Below are 19,618 nucleotides of genomic sequence, written 5' to 3' on the forward strand. Positions count from 1 at the left end.
ATAGTGGAGAATTCCCTCAGTTTTTATATGTCTGGAAAGGTCTTTATTTTTCCTTCCTATCTAAAGGAGAACTTAGCTGGATACATTATTCTTGGCTGGTAGTTCCTTTCACTTAATAGTTTGAATTTTCATTCCACTCTTTTTCTGGATTGTAAAGTTTGTGCTGACAAGTCCGATGATAACCTAATGGGTTTTCTTTTATACGTTATCGTCTTCTTTTCCCTGGCTTCCATGAGAATTCTGTCTTTGTTGTTGATTTTTGATAATTTTAATAAAACATGTTTTGGTGAAGGCCTTTTTAGGTTGAGATAATTGGGTGTTCTGTTGACTTCTTGAATTCCAAGCTCCAGCTCAATCCTTAGATTTGGGAAATTCTCATCAATTATTTGTCTGAAAATGCTTTCTAGTCCCTGTTCCTTTTTCTCCCCTTTGAGAATGCCCATTATTCTTGTTTCCTCTCCTGATGATATCAGTGATCCTTGTATTTCTCTTTCATTATTTTTCATTCTTCAGTTTCTTTCTTCTTTCTTCTGATTTATTTCTAGATTCTGTCTTCGATATCACTGATCCTTTCCTCCATTTTGTCAACTCTATTTCTCAAGCTTGTTATTTCATTTTCAATTCTTGCAGTGTGTTATTTTAATCTCCAGAAGTTATATTCTGTTCTTCTTGAGGGTTTCAATCTCCTTGAAACCCTCATTCTGCCCATCTAGTTGTTTTTTTCAATTCCTGAAATTATCGATATGAACCATTTTGTATCCCACTGAGTTTTTTCAGAAGTACCATCCTGAATTCTCTGTCATTTAAGTTGCATATATCTATGTCTGTAAGCTTATTTTCCAGAGATTTTTCTCTTTCTTTCTGAGATGCCTTGTCACCTTGGTTGTTCATGGTGTTTAATGAACTATTTCTCCACCTGGGCATTAATGGAAGTGTATTCTGCTCCCCCCCCCACCCCAGAAAGATTTATTATATAAAGGTCTCTCTTTAGCCTGTTGCAAAGAATACATTTTTCTTTCGGTTTCCGTGTGGTGTCTAAGCCTCTTGGATCCTTGCTTTATAGAAAGCCTTAATAATGTCTTTTTCTTCCCTTATAGATGTTTAATCATACTCGCTACACTCAGTCTCAGTCCCTGTCAGTGTTAGCGACAATTTCAGTAGCATTTGCACAGATTACCCTGGGGCTTCACTGTGCTCAGTCTTAGAGGATTATTGGGGGATGGGCCCTCTGGGATAGAGAATGGGGGGTTCAGGTTTTGCAACTACGGTTGGTGAAATTCAACTGTTGTTTCTCTGCCATCCCCGCTTTTCCGCGGTCCTTGCTTCTTCACTTTCTGCCCTGATTATCGGGCACTGCTGCTGGCCGCACAGAGCTCACAGCTCTCCCAGACAAGGCTGTTCAGGGAACTCGCCACTCCTTCTCCCCTCCCTTTCTTCCTAAAGGAAGCTCTGGCATCTGCGAGAGGCAGCTTCTTTATTTCTCCTAGTTCACCACCGGACACCTGAGATTTTGATCTGTGATAGCTCTTATGTACAGATCCCAGGCTCAGATGTCTTGGTGTGCAGTTTGGGTGTTTTTTATTGAACTTTAGATGTTCAGCTTATTATTGCAATGGGAGAGATCTGGGGCTGTTTCTCACTCTGCCATGTTTCTCCAAATTCAGTATGAGAAATAGATCCTCTGGTCAGCCTGCACATTTGTTTAACATCCCATCATTACATCTTTCCCCCAAAAGTGCCCTCTTTAAAATGTTCAAGAAGTAAGTAATCATGAAAATGGTCACATATTGGTTAAAGAAAATCTTACAGTTTAATAAAAACTTTTCTGAGAAGTTTGCTTACTGACTCACAGATAACATACAATGTAGCAAATAGAAAATAGGCATATTCTCATTTCATTTGTGAAACTCAAACCAAAAGGTTATTACAACTACTTGGTGAGTATTATATGAGGTCAGAGCAGACAGATTCACAAAAGGGAGGAAGCCGCTTCTGGTTATTTGCCTTCTTTTCTGTGAATTTTGGTAGTCTGGATCCAGGGATTGTCTATGCATTAAAATACATTGAGAATTATAGTCACATTGGAAGCTTGGTATTCAATAAGTACTATGAGCTGACTTTTTCAAAAATGTGTAAGGGAAGTTGCTTGTGTAAGTGGAAGAAAGAGATTCCACACTTGGAACTTACTGGGTTTTCCCATATCGTATTTGTTCTATATGGAGAATTTAGATTTCTCTGTGACTAAGGATTTTCAGATTTTCTATAGCTTATTGTATTTTAAAGCAGAAAGAAGAAAAAGAAGAAGAAAAGACAATATCTTCCTGAATTGAGTTTTGTGGATCTCTTGTGTCTTTACATTAACCTATGTGGTTGATTGAAAGCATGTTAATTTTAGTGATGCTTAAATGAAATAAGATTTTCTATTTTTTCCCTTTTATTTGGATTGACCTATAACTTGTGAAAACTCGCTTCTGTGAATATTATGATATGAATTCACAGGGTACGTGAAGGTATTCATTATGTGAAATAGGTGTGTTCTTACACAATTTTGTATAAATTAAACATGTATTATTGAAATCAGATTTAAAAACACACAAATCAGGTATTACTTAAAATGTTGCTGCTGTGAGTCCTCTTGAAAAAATAAATCTTTCATAAGGTAAAAAGAAACATAACCAATATTTTAGTCTGTTTGGGTTGTCTACATACTTTAAAGCAAGATCTTCCTGTATTTACTTTCTCTCTGGATGAGTGAGGAACAAAAACATTGGAAGTGGACTAAAATAGTCAAAGCCAGAACAAGTAGTTTAAACCACACTCTGAAGTCAGTGTCAAATGTGGGGGAGGAGTGAGGACAGCAGAGTGAAACGTGCTGTATAAGGTGCCTGAGGGAGAAAGTGAAGTGGATGTTTTTAGCAACAGAACAAGTCTCTGTGGTTGGGCAAGCCTAGCTCAGACATAATAGCCTCACACCTGGCAGAATTTTAGGAGGTTGGTTTGTGGGAGCTCTGAGCCCCCAGAAAACTCTGTCACCAACCCCTTATGTGGGTCATCAGACTACTGAGTTTAGTTTCCATGGATTGATTGCAACACAATCTGCTCTCTTTTAATGTGCAGATGGTAGTAATAGCATTCATCACTTACATGGTATTTTGCAAATTTTTTAAAAGTTATTTTCCACAGTCTCTCTTGTAATCCTGGCAAAGAGTCTCTAGGACTTTCACATGAATGAGTTTATCAGGTAATTGTGAAAAACATTGACTATCTGATTGTGGGGAAAACAAAAGAAAGAAAGCATATATTATTCATCATCTATTCATCCATCCATTTGGGATTCTTTATGTGCTAGGCAGTGTACTGACACAAAACAAGTATGATCTCTGTCTACTTTCAAGAAAGTCCTAGCTTCATAAAAGAGGTGATGTTAAACTAATAAACACATAATACTCATTTACAAATTGTGAAAAGAGTGGAAAGTGTTGATCGGGGACAGCCTCTGAAGAAGGGATAATTAATATGAGATTTGAGTAGTAATGTGTACTTACCATGTGCATAGATCTACAACAGGAGGTGCTATTATTATCCCGTTATTCCTTATGATCATCCTTGTCTTATACGTGGAGAAACAAAGTTGTCAAGAATTTAAAAGACTGCCTAAAGTCACACATTTTAGTAATGAATTTAAAGCAGATACCTGGCTTTAATGTGCTTACCCACTGCACATTACTGCTTCACAACTTAAAGGGGAATAGACAGAAATCTGGCAAGTCTCCAAAGCAGAGAAATCCGAAGATAAACTTCCAACTCTCAGTCTTGCATAAATTTGCTGGACCCTCAAGCAGTACAAAATAATCAGTCAGCATCATTGCAATTGATCTTACTAATTATGAGCTTCAGGGACTTTAACTGTACAAGATGCCAAAAAATGTGCTCACTGTAAGGAGATAATTACTATAGGTGGCCCCTGAGCCAGAGGTCATTCGAAAGTTCAAAATTCCCTTATCCCATTCAAATTGAGCCAGCCTTTATCTCCCCGTGATAGAGACTAAACACAGTGAGTCAATACAAGAGAGAAAAAAAAAACAATTAACATACAATATGACACTTCCTATAGCTAAAATATTTTTAAAGTGTTCAGCTATTTAGAATAATTACACCTAAGCACATAATTCTCGTAAATTGGTGAAGTGACATAATTTATATGTTTAACAAGAAATGTAGATTAAATAACTATAATACATAGCTGTAATTTATGGATAATGATGGGCAAATTTTAAATTTGCAAAATAGTGTAATGTGAACCTTCATTGAAATATGTCTCACCATTTCTGTTTCCTATTTCTGACCAAGTGCAACAGTTTTGAAAGCTATGTAATGTAAACTTAAGAGTTTCCCTCTGTTTCTAGGACATCCTAAATATAGAGTATTCTTAAGAGACTAATGTGATTTTAGCCTCTTCCCAGTAATCTCTTATAAAATAAATTGCCTTAGAAGGAATTCAGGACTTCAGCTATTTCTCAACTAAAATAACCATAAGGCTGAAAACTCTGCAGAAATGAATGACAAAATTGACCATGGAGCTCTCATTCATGTGCTATTTGTTAAGTCATGCAACACATATTTATCAGTGGCCACTATGTGCCATGTGTTGTGTCGGCTGAGTGTCGGACGTTCTATAGTGAGCAGAGTCCATGGAAGCCAGAAAAAGAGAGAAGATGAGCAAGCAATGCATGCCCAATATTGCTAAGTCTTACCAAGAAAGGGGCTAACATAAGGCTCTTTGCACAAAGAGCTGATATTGTTGACCTTTTTGAGGAATTAGAGTGGAATGGTGAATGTTAGAGCCAGAGGGAGTAGGCTTAGAGACAAGTCAGAGGTTAAATTGAGAGAATGCTTCTTTTAAGAAGTTTCATAGTGAAGCAGAAGAGTGAAATCAGATAGGAATACAAAAGGGAGTGTTGAGCTTAAGGCAGACTGATAGTTTCCCACACCCCCAATGGAACAGCCTTATTTGAATCTTGATGGAAAACACAATGGAAGCAAGACTACCAAAAACTTCCACGCCAAGTTTTTACCTTATCCATTATTCTCATATATTCATCACCCCATTCCTGTGAGGTACCTGCTATTATATTCCTGTTGTATAGTTGAGGATATTGAGTTTTAGAGAGGTTAACTGTCTTGCTCCATATTGCTTGGCTACTAAACAATAAGACTTTGAAGAACTCTGAGTCTGTCAGAGCAGCTTTTTTATAGGTAGGATAAAACATAAAAGGATGAGAGCATATAATCAAAAGGTCCAGGTCCCAAGAAATCTGTAATGTATATAATTCAATGGAGAAATAGAAGTAGAAGACTCAATTTAAGATAATTTAGGATATTAAATTACCGAAAAGAAAAGAAAATCAACACTATTTTACTAGAAGAGAGAGTCAAAAATAGGAGTAAAGATATGAGTTAATAGACTCAATGAAGAAGGTTGATAGCACTTTTATGTGATGGCTTCTTTTTGTTTTTAAAATTAAAAGTCCTTTATGATAGAGCAAATAAATGAAGGTGCCAAGACATTGGACTAAGTGGCAAATGGTGCAAAGTTTTAAATCTGAGGAATAGGAGAAGGAACTGCTGTAGAATTGCATTTGCTCGTCTTCGTTCAGGACCATGTGAAGGTTGTTGACAGTGAATTTAGTGTAGATGTGAAGGCCAAGAACCAGCCTAATACATAGTTATGGGTTTGGCAAGCAAGTGAGAAAGGATATCAAGAATACTGGTGAAAGATGGTTAAGGTCACAGATGAACACTGGCCTTTATTCATGAATGAAAAGGAAGTAAAACAAGGAGGGAGCCAACAGATAAAAGTAAAGATTTTAAGGACTGGAAATTCTGATTCAATCAATATTCAAATCTATTCAGGGGTTGAGTAAGAAAACTGAAACATAAAGAAGCTGCAGTTAGAGTAAAGAATAACTGAACTTACAGTTTCAAAGCTCAGCCGAAATGGAAGTTGCACCCTGGTATTAGGAGAGAAGATAGCTCCTAAAGGGTACTATTTCTAAGAACATTTACTCTTATGATATTCAGTTATATCAGATACCACAGTTATATCCTTAGTCAATTCCTTAAAAAAAGAAATATACGTTCTGGAGATACACCTGCTTATTAAACATGTTAAACTAAAGGAAGGTTTTCTGACACAAGATTAACATGAATAGCTGAAAAAAAATGTTTTGAATGAGTTCTTGGTGTCAATACTATTTTTGAGAGTGAAAGTATTTTACATAAAAAAGAAAAAAAAAGTGTGGTTTAAGGGCCAATACTGTACAACAACTGAATTGATTAATTCCTGCAATTTGTGATCACAGCTGCTTCACATTGACACTTAGACAGGAAAATTGTGGCCTTTTGAGGCCTGGATTTCAATAGGTGGAAGCTAGAGAATAAAAGATTAATCAAAAGCTAGTAAATAAAGCTGAAATTAGAGGAAAGTAGAAAAAATCACAATGTAGTAAATGTATGAGTGGTATGAGAAGAGAGAAATTTATTTTTTAACCAAATGGAAATATTTCTCAAAAGTAATGATACAGTTCAAATGATAAACCAAAACTATTGTCAGGCCATCACTGAAACAGAGAGAATACATAATTAAATTATGACAAGAATATATATAATTATCAACAACTTAATAATTCATCATCTGTAAAGTGAACATAAACTCTACTTTTTAGCCTTTATCGCAGTCGAATTCTTCAGAATATGGACCATAATATGTGTGGTGAAAACTGCTGTTTGGCAAATGATCACTAAAATGATTATTATTTTCATTGCAAATTTGTTATTGTGGCTTTAACTTGTAAGTCAGAATTAAAAAAAAAGGAATATGAAGATAAATATGTCTGTGTTTACACGTATGTGTATGTTTATATGTACATGGATGTGCACATGTGTGTGTGTGTGTCTATGAATAGGACTTGAACACAGTGACACTCTGGTATCTTTCCATGCAAAGTGTTAGTAGTCATGATTTAATTATATACACTTTAATTATATGGTCTTCCAGGCAAAATTTATTAAATGATTTATTGAATAACTGTGTAATTCTTAATCATATCTGACTCTTGATGTATAATCTGACGATAGTCCATTTAAAAATGTCTTCTTAAAAGTTGTAAAATCATTGATATCATCAGTGAGACAATTAAAAATAATAATTTAAATACAGCACCCAGTATTCCTAGTTGGTCTCCCATCCAAGTACTAACCAGGCTCGACCCTGCTTAGCTTCTGAGATCAGATGAGATCGGGCGTGTTGAGAGTGGCATGGTCATAGACAAAAAAATAATAATTTATATTTTAAAAGCTAGAGTTATCATAGTCCCATACATTTCTTTGTTTCTTTATATTTCATGGTCATGTTAATACAAGAAAAAAGGAACAAAGTGCAAATAAAGAGAGTGTTTTAAATCATGCAGGGAAAGGAAAGAAATCCCAGCTGTTTCTGTGTTTTAGACGCTGGCCAAGAAAAGTCATCTTGGCTAAGACTGGGGGCAAGAAAAGCTGCGTGAGTGGTCTTATTCATACCTCTGTGTTTCACATAACCATATTGTTCCCTCTGAGTGGCTGAGAGAAGGAATGGCTTACCCTTTTTTCTGATAGCTCATTGGGAACATGTAAAAGCCTTCCATATCAGGCCGAGAAAATCGCATCGCTGATAAATCAACCTACTGTACCCTTTTGGATCTTAGTCTCTAGGTAGAAAATATGGCATTTTTAGACATTAAGACTATTTTGGATTCTTTTGAATTCATCCAAGAGCAATTGAGTCTGATGTGATGGTTTTTGTTTTGTTTTGTTTCCTTCTCTATTGGGATATGAAGAGCTCTTTTATCATCCCAGTATTTGAGTTGGCAGAGTCCCTGGAATAGGTCAGAAAAAGCTCCTATGGAGATTTTTATATTACAGCATTGTTAACTAAATTAATCCTTCTGCCTAGATTTTTTTTTCCCCTGAAGAGACATTTTGTAGAGTTAATTGGAGTCTCAGGAAAAGAATTAACAAAAGGCAGAACTTCAGCTGGGTCAAACAGGCATATTATCTGAAAACCAAAAAGATATATTATGAGAAAGGATGCTTGGCTTTTAATACAATTAAAGCCTGAAAGGAAACTTAATTTCATCCAGTCCATTCCTTTTCCCTCAAGGTAAGACAGTTTATGAACATTCCTAGAGGGATATTTTTTATATCTTTTTATTCAGTATCTACAGACAGAGGTATTATGTGACTTTTCATAAAATTTTATAGCTATCAAGTATTTTACTCAGTAGCCTCTACTCTTCCCTAGCTTAAATATTATATTCTAAAATTTTTTTCGATTTTTGCCTACTCCTTCTTATAAGGTAATAGAAAAACAGTCTTTTTTATTGTGAATTGTTAGCCATACTATTTATAATAATCAAGTAAAATATTGACACAGAAAACATACTTCAGTCTACATTTTAAAAACTATTTGATTATTATTTTCCAGTACAAGGCTTTGTTTATCTATTAAAACTACATTCTTATATCTTTCATATATTGTCTGTGTCTCAGATATACATAATTTTTTATTCTTTACTAAATCGTTGAATATCAAACTTTTATTTTAGTGTAAATTTGTGTTTTTCTAATTGTTACATATTGAGCTATTTTTAGGAAGAAGGGTACATTTTAAAATGCATACCTGTATATGTATATATAAAGTAGATGTGTATCATAGACACCCTCTACTGACTTGATCAAAAAGTATGATGCGTAAAATTCTTTTGCCACTAGATGGCACTGATCTGCCTTTGGAGGCTGCGACCTTGACAGACATTTGCTTGAGAAGAGTTATTTTTTAATCAAGAAATATATCACTTTTCTCAACCCATAAACCGTTAGGTTTGCAATGAGTTTTTAATATTTGCAAATATCTGATATTGCTTAGAGCAACCACATAAAGAGATCAGACAACAAATGAGTATTGCTCTTTTTTATATTAACATTTTTATCCCTCCAGCTGTATAGTATATGCAGGAAGAGTTCAACATTGAATTTAAACATGTTTGGCCTTGTCAATGTTTATTAACATCTTCCTTACTTATCCCTTTTTACTGATTTTAGTAGCTATTGTTCTAGGAGTTAAAATTTCAAGTTAATAGGCCTAGTTATGCAAATTTGGTTGTCAACTTCTTTTTTGAGAAGGCGTAAGATGGCTTTTTCTTTTTTAGAGTCCTATAACAAATCTCAGTAAAAATATGATTATTTTCTTGTGTCATGGTTACCTGACTGATTCAATCGAGATTACTTTTTAGACAGGAAGTTAATTTTTATTTAGCACAAATAAGCATAGTAAGGAAATGCTACTGTTTAAAAAAGACAGACATTTTTATTCCCTCAAAATTAAGATTCATTGTAAAATATATCAAAAGAAATATTGGAAATATTTGTTTTGGTTCGTTCAACTTTAATTTGCCCTTATGTGAGCTAATGAAGGGTGGCAAATGCAATATAGTAAATTAGTTTAATATATGACATGACCATTAGATGCCACAGTGCTTCAGACTAACAAAGAATCTACATTAAGTTTACTACTCCAGAAGTGTGCAATAGAATACCTGTGGAGATTTTGAAAACTCCAGAAACATGGATTCCACCACAGATCTATTTATTGAATCAGAAACGGTTAGGAGAGAGCATACTCATTTGGTTAAAGGCTTTAAGAACTGCACTCAGGTGGAGCCAGACATGAGAACTGCCAGGACTCAAAGAGGAGATTTGATTCAAGAACATCATCTTATTTTAACATCCTGTACCATGGCTCAACACTCTGGAAGCTGGAGCCAGGTTTCTCCCAGCATCCCCACTTATTAGTCTGTAACCTAAAGAAAGTAACTTGTGTTGCTATGCCTCAGGTTTTTTCACTATATAATGATGACAATGAGGTCATTATTATATGAGGTCATCCTGAGGAATAAAGGTACTAACCTATTTAAAGTGGCTATAATTTAGCCCTCAATATGTGTTCTTATTGTTATTGTTATTATTATTATTATTACCATTGCAAAAATATAGCTGTTCTATATATTATAAGCTATACATTTGTATAAATTTATATTACTTTTGCTATATTTTTATTTTTTGTCCAACACTGGGTGAGAGTCAAATGAAATAAAGTTTACGAATAGAAGAGTAAAGAAAGTATGGTAACAATTTTTAATAACACACAAAATCTTCATAAATTATTTTATAAGCTTCTTGAGTGAATAGGAAATTGGTCACACAGAAAATTCTTTTATGGATAGTCAAGAATTGATGTCTTGACTTTTTCTTTTTTTATTGTCATCTAAGATTTATTTAGAAGGCACATTTATAAAGGTTAAAATATTACATGCATTTTATGTATAAGAGATTTATATTTTCATATAATCATCAAGACATAGAGCCAATATCATTTAATTAAGACTATAACTTAACTAGACTCCTTTTAAAAGAAGTACTTAGTAATTAAACCTTACTGAAACTTGAAGTTGGGATTGTTTGAACTCTATCCAAATGTTTTCAAAGCACATATATTATAATTTCTTGTACTATTGTCTGGGGTGCCACTTCCATAAATAGAGTTCAAAGAGTATTCTACAATTTCTTCCACCTGAAATTTTCTTTTTTATCTGTTGATTAAAGCTATCTCTTCCTTCAAATATAGTTCAAGTACCACTAACTCCAGAAATCTTCCCAACAGGCCCCCCATCCACTTACTTTTAAGTCCATCATTCCCACTGTTTTTAGGCCTCTTGGGATCTTAGGCTACTTTATAGTGCCGTTTAAACTCTTTATATATAGCTGTTTCATTCCTAGTTGGATCATAAGCTTATTGAGAACAAAAAGCCATGACTGATATATTTTAGTATTTCTATTCCTATCATCATGAGTCTTTTAATAAGAAATTTATTATGTTGATAATGTTTTTTTCTTTAAGATCTTCTTCTAATCTTAAATTTGTTTATAAAAATAAAAGTATAAAATTCTGGGTTATATGCCAAGTGACCAAGACTTGGATAATTGTTTTCATAGTTTATTCAGTAGGTTGGGCAAAAAGTGAGCAAATCTAGAATTTAGATGAAACAGAAAATTTAACCCATCAGGATCATAGAAATTTAGTAATTAGGACCCTTGAAACGAGTTCCACATCAACTACCAATCTAGTGACAGCAAGAAATATTTTGAAAGGAATTCACATACAGACAGAATATAAACCAACTTTATGTATGTATATGTATTTATAGTAATGTAGATGTAATAATTGACTTTATATTATCTATGCATGGAGACATTACATGTGATATGATGTCATATGATATCAAATACGATAGTACATTTTTTAGAATCTCATCTAATAACTAAATTTCCTTTATTTTGCATACAGAATGCATTTCATGATGTTTATTTTCCAGAATTTAGCCATTTTTAAAAAGCAAACTGAGAAAAAGTAGAAAGGCTTATTTTGTCTTTATAAATTATAGAAACAACGTATGTTTTTGATCTTTATCAAAGAGTTAATTGAGTTATTCATTTGCTATTTCATCATTATATTCTTATAGCATGTTGATGTGTGATTTAGTTTCCATTAAGTGTTGCTAGAAGATTAATCTTGTTTAAGATGCTGACTAGGCAAGCAAAATGTTCGCTCACTGCAAGCATTTTTATAATTAACTTAGCAGCATAGATAAATAAAGAGGGAATCTTATGGTTACACGGAAGCCATCATATGACTGATCTCTGAAAAAATACATTGTAAATAGCAACTCATTGATTTATAGGTGAATATTTATAGAGGAAAAAGCCCTCTCACTTGTTAAACTATAACATATTGTCTGAGTTTGCAATATTTTTAATTTACATGGCAAAAAAAGGTTGAAGATGATAAGATATATGTTAAACAGTATATAGTATATTACTGATTTATAATGGCAAAATGTGTATGTGAATGTGTATAATTTTATATAGTCATTTTGTCTTTCCACATACAGGAAGGAAACTGCTATTTCACTCTTAAAATTATAGATCGAATTTGAGAAAGGAGATATTGAGTTTAAATTCCTACATTTCTGAAGTTTGTCTCCTTTTTTGAAATGGAAATTGGTTTTGAATACGCAAATAGTATTAAACGTATAATGAGACTTCTGTCCTGGGAAAATATAACTAAAGCACAAACAAACATAACTTGGATTCCAATACTTGTGTTGTAATCTCAAGACAGATTTATATGAACAAAAAGTAATATCTTGGGAGTCAACAAATGAAAGAGCTTCCCCAATCACAGAGCATTCCTGTCTTTAAACCACTACAATAATCAACTATGACTACTTGGGACATCAGTCTACTTAATCCAGATTCTAAGAGGAAACAGAAATTGTTCTCAAGTGGTATATTTCCTCTGGCCTTGCTTTTACTTTTGGACCCCCTGATACTAACACACCTGAATCATACTACATTTCCCTGTATCAATAATAGTAGTTGCATTTATGTAATGTTAATTTTATGTCAAACACTATTTTTTTGTGTTTTATAGTTATTAAGACACTTAATCCTTGTAACATCCCTTTGGGGTAGGTAGTATTATTTTCAGAATCTAATTTTTCAGATAAAGAAACTAAGGCAAAGAGAATAGCCAGCATGACTAAGGTCATGCAGGTGTATAAGTGATGAAGCTAGAATTCAAACAAGAAATTCTGCTCCAGAGACTGTTTTTGTAACAAATATTTGCAACTACCAAAAACACACCAGCAAAATAATCTTACTTATATTTCTTCTGGGAATACAAAGAAAAATCTGAAATTTATGTGTAGAATGCTCTCCGCCCCCTTTAATTTCATGTTTAATTCTTTCCTTGTCTTGATCTATAGATAAAATTTGATTCCACTTATTCAGCTTAAAAGAGGAACTAGCTTTCATATTTTATATGTGAAGAAATACTTCCAGCTCTACAACTGGAGGAGTTTAGTGCCAGAGGTTAACAATTATACTTAAATGAGATTCATTTCAAACAAAGTCAAAATTAAGAAATCTGATTTGGCAATACGTTGTTTTTAGAAGCCTTGTATTCTATCCAAACCACCCTGTCCTCAGGGTATTCATTAGTTTACTACTAGACTTGAGACAGATGCAGTTCAAATTGGTATTCTGAGCATGTACATACAATCTCTGGGTAGCTGCAATTTTTAGTTAGGTAAATAGTTCAGATAAACAGCTTCATTACCTTTTTTCTGCGTAACAGAATAATTGTCTAAATTATAACTAAATTCTATATAAATTATGATCTCCTTGCAATTACCTCAATTAATGGCTTTAATTGACATAATGATTCACCTTTTAGCTTAATACCTGAGGCATTTCCATTAACTCTGACATGAAACATGTAATTGCTCATGAGGCGCATGTCTAATAGACTTTTTGCCCCTTAAGTATATACAGAAGCCTCTTGACTTACAAACAGGATAGTTTCTGAAAGGTGTTGTCACTCCCTTTATAAATCCAAAATAAGATCATTCAGGTATGTGCTCTCACTACCTGTTAGAGATAGGCAAAGAATACAAAATTAGTAGAGCAGGTTTTATAATTTTGAAAGTTATTTTTTTAAATACCTTTCTTGAAATTCTAGGGTAAAACTTCTCATTCTTTATATATAATATTCTGGCCCTATACTAGTGATCACAAGGATAAACTTCTCCAGAAGCAGAGATAAAGAGGATATTTAATGAATCCACAAGTTTGATTGACCTACCAGATCATGTCTTCCTGAATGCCCAGCTCATATGAATATACAACAAAAAAATCGGTTACTTTGGGCCCAAATTGAAAGTGCCCAGGAACAAAAATCCTTTTTATTAATTAAAACAAAAAATTAAAAAAATAAATAAATGGCCTAAAGCCAGACTGTAACTAGAGGAGTCTTGAAAAATTCGATTCAGTCAGGAAAATTTCAGTTTACTGGCTTGTCTCATGAACCTGCCCCGAATGCCTGAGATTCTCCTCTGGTCACTGGTCTCCTTTATAAATGGAAAGGCAAAGCACAGACTTGCACAATTACTAGCAAATTTCAGAATTAGAGAAGTACAGATAAATTCAGATATTGGCATGTACAAAGACAAAAATCAAGAAGTAAAAACAGTGACACGTAAGGTTAAAAGTTGGAGAGATATTGACTGAATCATGAGCCTCTTTACAGTGCCACAATGTCAGATATATTATTCTTGAGGGAAATTCTTATGAGTCTTATTTTTCTGAGAAGGATTAAATCTTAAGGAGAATACATTTATTCTTGAAAAGTCCTATACTAAAAATAAGTTAAATAGTAAGAAGGGAACACATACTTTCATCAAAACATCTCATTCTAAAAAGATGTTAGTTCTTCATGTTGATACCTACTTTGTTAATGAATTTTATCTAAAACTGCTATAAATCTGAAGTCAGAAATCCATTTTGTGAATATTTCTTCAAAAATAATAAATAATGAATACTCTTTGTTGAATACTATAGAGAATGTGCATGGGAAACTGAATTTCTGAATACTTAAAGTATAGAAATAAGTCTGTGAAATACTACTCAGGTACTACTTATGAAATTATTATTTATAGTTAGTATTTATAAAAATATAAAAACATTTATGAAAATGGCGATTTCACTCACATGGTTCCCAGTAAGATCTATATGCTAATGACTCTGAAATATGCTTCTCTGGACTTGATCTATCATCATCGTCATCATCATTACCACTACTACTTCTAAAAAGCTTCAACTAGAAGAGCAATATAATTAGGTGTAGTTATTTTACTCTGCTACAGTGATGACCGCTACTTGTTTGAGTAGATGACTTGTGGATTATGACAAATGTGTCAAAATAGACAAGCAAGGAAGTGAAAGGCAGAATGGATGACAAATCTATGAGGGTTGGTCAGTGGTACTGAAAGACTTGCTCTGACTAGAAACATTGCTTGTTATTGTGCCAACCTACATATTTGAGTGATTTGTCCAGTGTACTCAGCTGTATGATTGCAGAGGAGTAATGTGGGCTACAGCATGAATCTAAGGCTGGAATTCTACTGGACAGCTCCAGTGGAATGATAGACATACAAAGTAATCAGGGATTCTGATTTGAGAACAATAAAGATGGTAAATCAGGCCTTTGGAAGGAAGAAGGGCAGAAAAGATCAGGAGGATGCTGACTGAGATAAAATGAAGACCGCAAGAGCCTGGATATCTAGATGGGGTCAAGTGGCAGGTATAGAATGCAGAAAAAAAATGGGGAAAATAAAAATTTCTAACTGTCCCTCATCATCCTCCTTGCCACATAAATTGTGGTGAGAATTAAGTCTGATTGTACATGTCAAAAGTTTAGAGGAGTTCCTGGCATATAGTAAGCATTCAATAAATTTATCTAATAGTAGTGATGGTGCAGCAGCAGGAGCAGCAGCAGCAATAGTAATACTAATCACTAGTAATAGAAGTAGCAGCATCGATAGTGGTATAGTGTCTTTCCTGCACTATTGCAATAACTATTCCTTTGGAACCTAACTTGTAGTATATCCTCCACAATGCCACCATTACCCTCTGTTTAAAATTCCTATTAGCTTCCTATAGGTTTTCTGTTAATTGAATAAATTGAAATTATTTAGCTAGATATACAAGAAACTTCTGAGTTTAGCCCCAGAACTTCCATGCCCCCACATTCAAATTGAGGGATTGAGCAGATAAGAGATCATCAGGTACAACCATATTGAACTTCTCATCATTTAATAATACAGTAAGCAATCACATGACTGCTCCAAGTTTTGTGTGCATGTGTGCTTATATGCTTGTATGTATATGTTTCATGTATATTCTTCCCTGTGAAATTAATTCATTCAGATTCAACTAGTCAGAATTTATTTTTCTTCCCTTTTGTTTCTACTTAATCATGTATCTATTGCAGCTTTTTTTCCCACATAAATTAGCAATTTGACTGTCTTGCTAAATTCTTAACAATTTGTCTTTAAAGACTCAGAATACTACTTAATATCTAATATTGACTAACTAAACATTTGGAGAATAGTGAATGCTACAATATGAAATAAAAAATAATACATTTAGTTAGCTAAATTGTCTTGTACTTTTGCTCTGGTCTCACACTTTTATTATGGAAGGACACTTTAAGGAAAATAGTTTGTCAATAAACAAACTGCCTGCTTATTACTAAAAAGTTAATGTTATCCAGTTGTACAAGTTTGACAGTTAATATTGATTCTTAACTCCTTCTAAACAGTACAATATCAATAGATTGACTAATTTAAATTAGCTTCAATTCCCTTCAATATATGTAATAATTATATTCTGTGTATGTGAATTTAAAATGTATATATATAAAATTAGTCTGTCAAATTTATAAGGAATATGCATCCATTATTCTTTTAGTTGAATCAAATAGCAAAGAGAGGCAAGAGAAAAGCAAAGCAAAGTATAATTTGTCTAGTTGTTATGCAGAAATTTTTCTTTTTTTCTTTTTTTTTTTTTTTTACCCTACATGATTTTCTGGCCTGATTAGAGAGAGTTTGCAGTCTTTAACTCTGAAGGAAAGTAAGCCTAACAGTGTGAAGGGATTCTTCCATTTCCAGTCAATAGTCCCACCGTTCAAAAGGAAGACACTTAGCAAAAGGAAGATACAGCAGCAAAATGCTGTTTAAAATTACCTCTGTTGGGATTTTTCTTTAGTGAAATTAACTCAGCAGGGCCAGAGAAATGTGTAAAATGGTGATTAGCTTCTTCCTGTTGCCGACACATGCCTTGATTTGTAATTACCAGAAAAACAGGTTGCACATACTGTACTTTAAAACATCTTCCCAACAATGAAATCTAGTATAGACATGTGTGCAAAGGACATGTCATACCCTCCTTTTAATTTTCCACAAGATTTTTTTAAATCAGATCTCTTTTATTAGAAATAATGCCTGAAGAGTAAGTTGGCTTTTAGATAGCTTTGTCTTTCATAAAAAAAAAAAAAATGTAATAAAAATATATATCATATTCCATGATTGAATTGTACAGGGATGAAATGAATACTCACCAAAAACCTTATGGGGAAAGAACTATGGGAAATGTTATCCTAAAATGATCAGGAATCTGAAGCAAAAACTTGAAAATTTCTTTTTATAAAAGTGAAATCTTTTTACCTTCCTTTAACATGATTCAAAATCAAACGAATGAATCCAATTTAAAAAATGCACACACACACACTTTGCTAAACTGAGGAATGTAGCCAGAAACCTGTGAGCTGCTTAATTGCTATTAACCATATAGACAATTTAAATTTAAATGAGATTTTGACTTTTAAAAGAATATGAGTTTATATCATTGATTCTTATAAAGTAAACCTTGGCATAATGTTAAGTGATCATTGGCAGCTTCCTGAACTACTATATAGTTTAATGTTTTTTCTCATGGTTGTCTCAGAGATCAAATGAGATAATCTATTGGAAAATCATGAAGCAGTATAAAGCTGTAAAGCAAAATTATTTTATTTAACCACAATTTATCCAGTAGAGGCCTTAAATCTCATTTTTTAAAGAGCTTTTTATGAGTTATAATTTTCATATCTTGCAATTGACCCATTTGAAGCATACAGTTCAATGATTTTTAGAATTTTTATATACAACTTTCATGGCAGTCAATTTGAGAGCATTTTCATCACCTACGTGGTATATAAACCTAAAAGCAACAAATGAGCAGGACAAACGGAGACTCATGGACATAGACTATAGACTAGTGGTTACCAGAGGACTATAGACTAGTGGTCACTAGTGGGGTGATGGATGTAGACAGGATAAAGAGGGTCAAATATAGAGGGATAAGGGGAGAGTGAAGTGGGTAAAGGGGATCAAATATATGGTAGCTGAAGGAAACTGGACTTTAGGTGGTAAACACACAGTAGAATATACAGATATCAAATTGTAATGTACACCTGAAGTTTATATAATTGTATTGACCAATGTTACCCCCAATAAACTTAATTTAAAAAAATAGAATAAAACAACAACAACAACAAAAAGGTCCTTTATTTTTTAGCTATTGCTTGTCTTATTCTCCAATCTCGCCAGCAGTAAACAACTGCTAACCTACTTTTGTCTTCATTGAATTGTCTATTTTGGATTTTTTGTTTAAATGTAACTATATAATACATGAGTTTTTTGTGAATAACATTTTTCATTTAGCTTAATGTTTTCATGGTTCATCCATATGGTAGCATGTATACATACTTTGTTCTTTTTATGACCAAATAACATTCATTCAGTTTATCCAATGATAAACTGAGTAACATTTGGGTTGTACCTGCATTTGTCTATTATGAATAAAGCTACAATAAACATTTACATACAAGTATCTGTGTGGACATATGTCTTCATTTCTCTTGGGAGTGCAATTACTGAGTCAAATAATATCCTAGATTTAACATTTTGAGGAACTGCCAGAGTGTTTTCCAAAGTGAACACACCGTTTTACTTTCCCACTAGCAATGTATGAAGGATCCAATTTTTTCCTATCTTCATCACTCCTTATTATTGTGTATACTTTTCATTATAGCTATCCGAGTGGGTGTGAATTGGGGTAACAATGTGGTTTTAATTTGCAGTTCCTTGTTCAATATGACATTGTATATTCTTTTTGAAGAAATGTCTATTCAGATCCTTTGCCCATTTATCAAGCTAATTATCTGTTTAGCATTGAGTCCTAAGTGTTATTTATATATTTCAAATACAAGTCCCTGATCAGACATATGATTTGTAAATATTTTCTCCCATTCTTTGAGTTATATTCTTACTTTCCTGATAGTGTCCTTTGAATCTCAAAAACTTTTAATTTCGATAAAGTCCTATTTACCTAGATTTTTGGGGGGGCGTTTTCTGTGCCCATGTATGTTTTGTGTTGTTTTTTTACTGTTGTTGTTCATACTTTTGGTGTCATATCTAAGGATCTATGGTAATATCCAAGGTTTACCCTGTTTTTCTAAGCATTGTATAAGTTTTAGATTTTACATTTAGAAATTTTGTTTATTGTGAGTTAATTTTTGTATATAGTATGAGTGTCTAATTTAACTCTTGAATGTGAACATATAGTTGTCTTAGCACTATTTTTTTTAAAAAAAACTATTCTTTTCATGTTGAATGGTCATCATACCCTTGTTGAAAATGTTGACCATAGCACAGAGATTTATTTTTGAACTCTCAATTATATTCATCAGTCTATCTATCATATGTCAGTGCTACACTGTCTTGATTACTATTGCTTTGGAGTAAGTTTTAAAATTGGGAAATAGGAATCTTCCAACTTCGTTCTTTCATAATATTATCTTGGCTATTCTCAATTCCATGCAATCTGCATGGATTTTTAAATTAGCTTGTCAGTTCCTACGAGGATGCCAGCTGAGATTCAAATAGGGGTTGCATTGAATCTATAGATCAATTTGGGGAATAGTTCATCTTAATATTAGATCTTCAAATCCATAAACATGAGGTTTTTCCATTTGTTTAAATCTTTTTAAATTTCTTTTAATGATATTTTGTAGTTTTCCACA

At 33.2% G+C, this 19,618-nt stretch overlaps 1 protein-coding gene and 1 pseudogene across 4 annotated transcripts in view; one reads left to right on the top strand and one right to left on the bottom strand.

The window, feature by feature from the left end:
* ROBO1 (roundabout guidance receptor 1) overlaps positions 1–19,618 on the top strand; it is a 1,005,278-nt gene that overhangs the window by 343,860 nt on the left and 641,800 nt on the right. The window lies entirely within an intron of this gene.
* LOC118601967 lies at positions 7,211–7,329 on the bottom strand (annotated as a pseudogene).

The sequence above is a fragment of the Rousettus aegyptiacus genome, unplaced genomic scaffold, assembly GCF_014176215.1.
Source record: "Rousettus aegyptiacus isolate mRouAeg1 unplaced genomic scaffold, mRouAeg1.p scaffold_m13_p_4, whole genome shotgun sequence".
Lineage (NCBI taxonomy): Eukaryota > Metazoa > Chordata > Mammalia > Chiroptera > Pteropodidae > Rousettus > Rousettus aegyptiacus.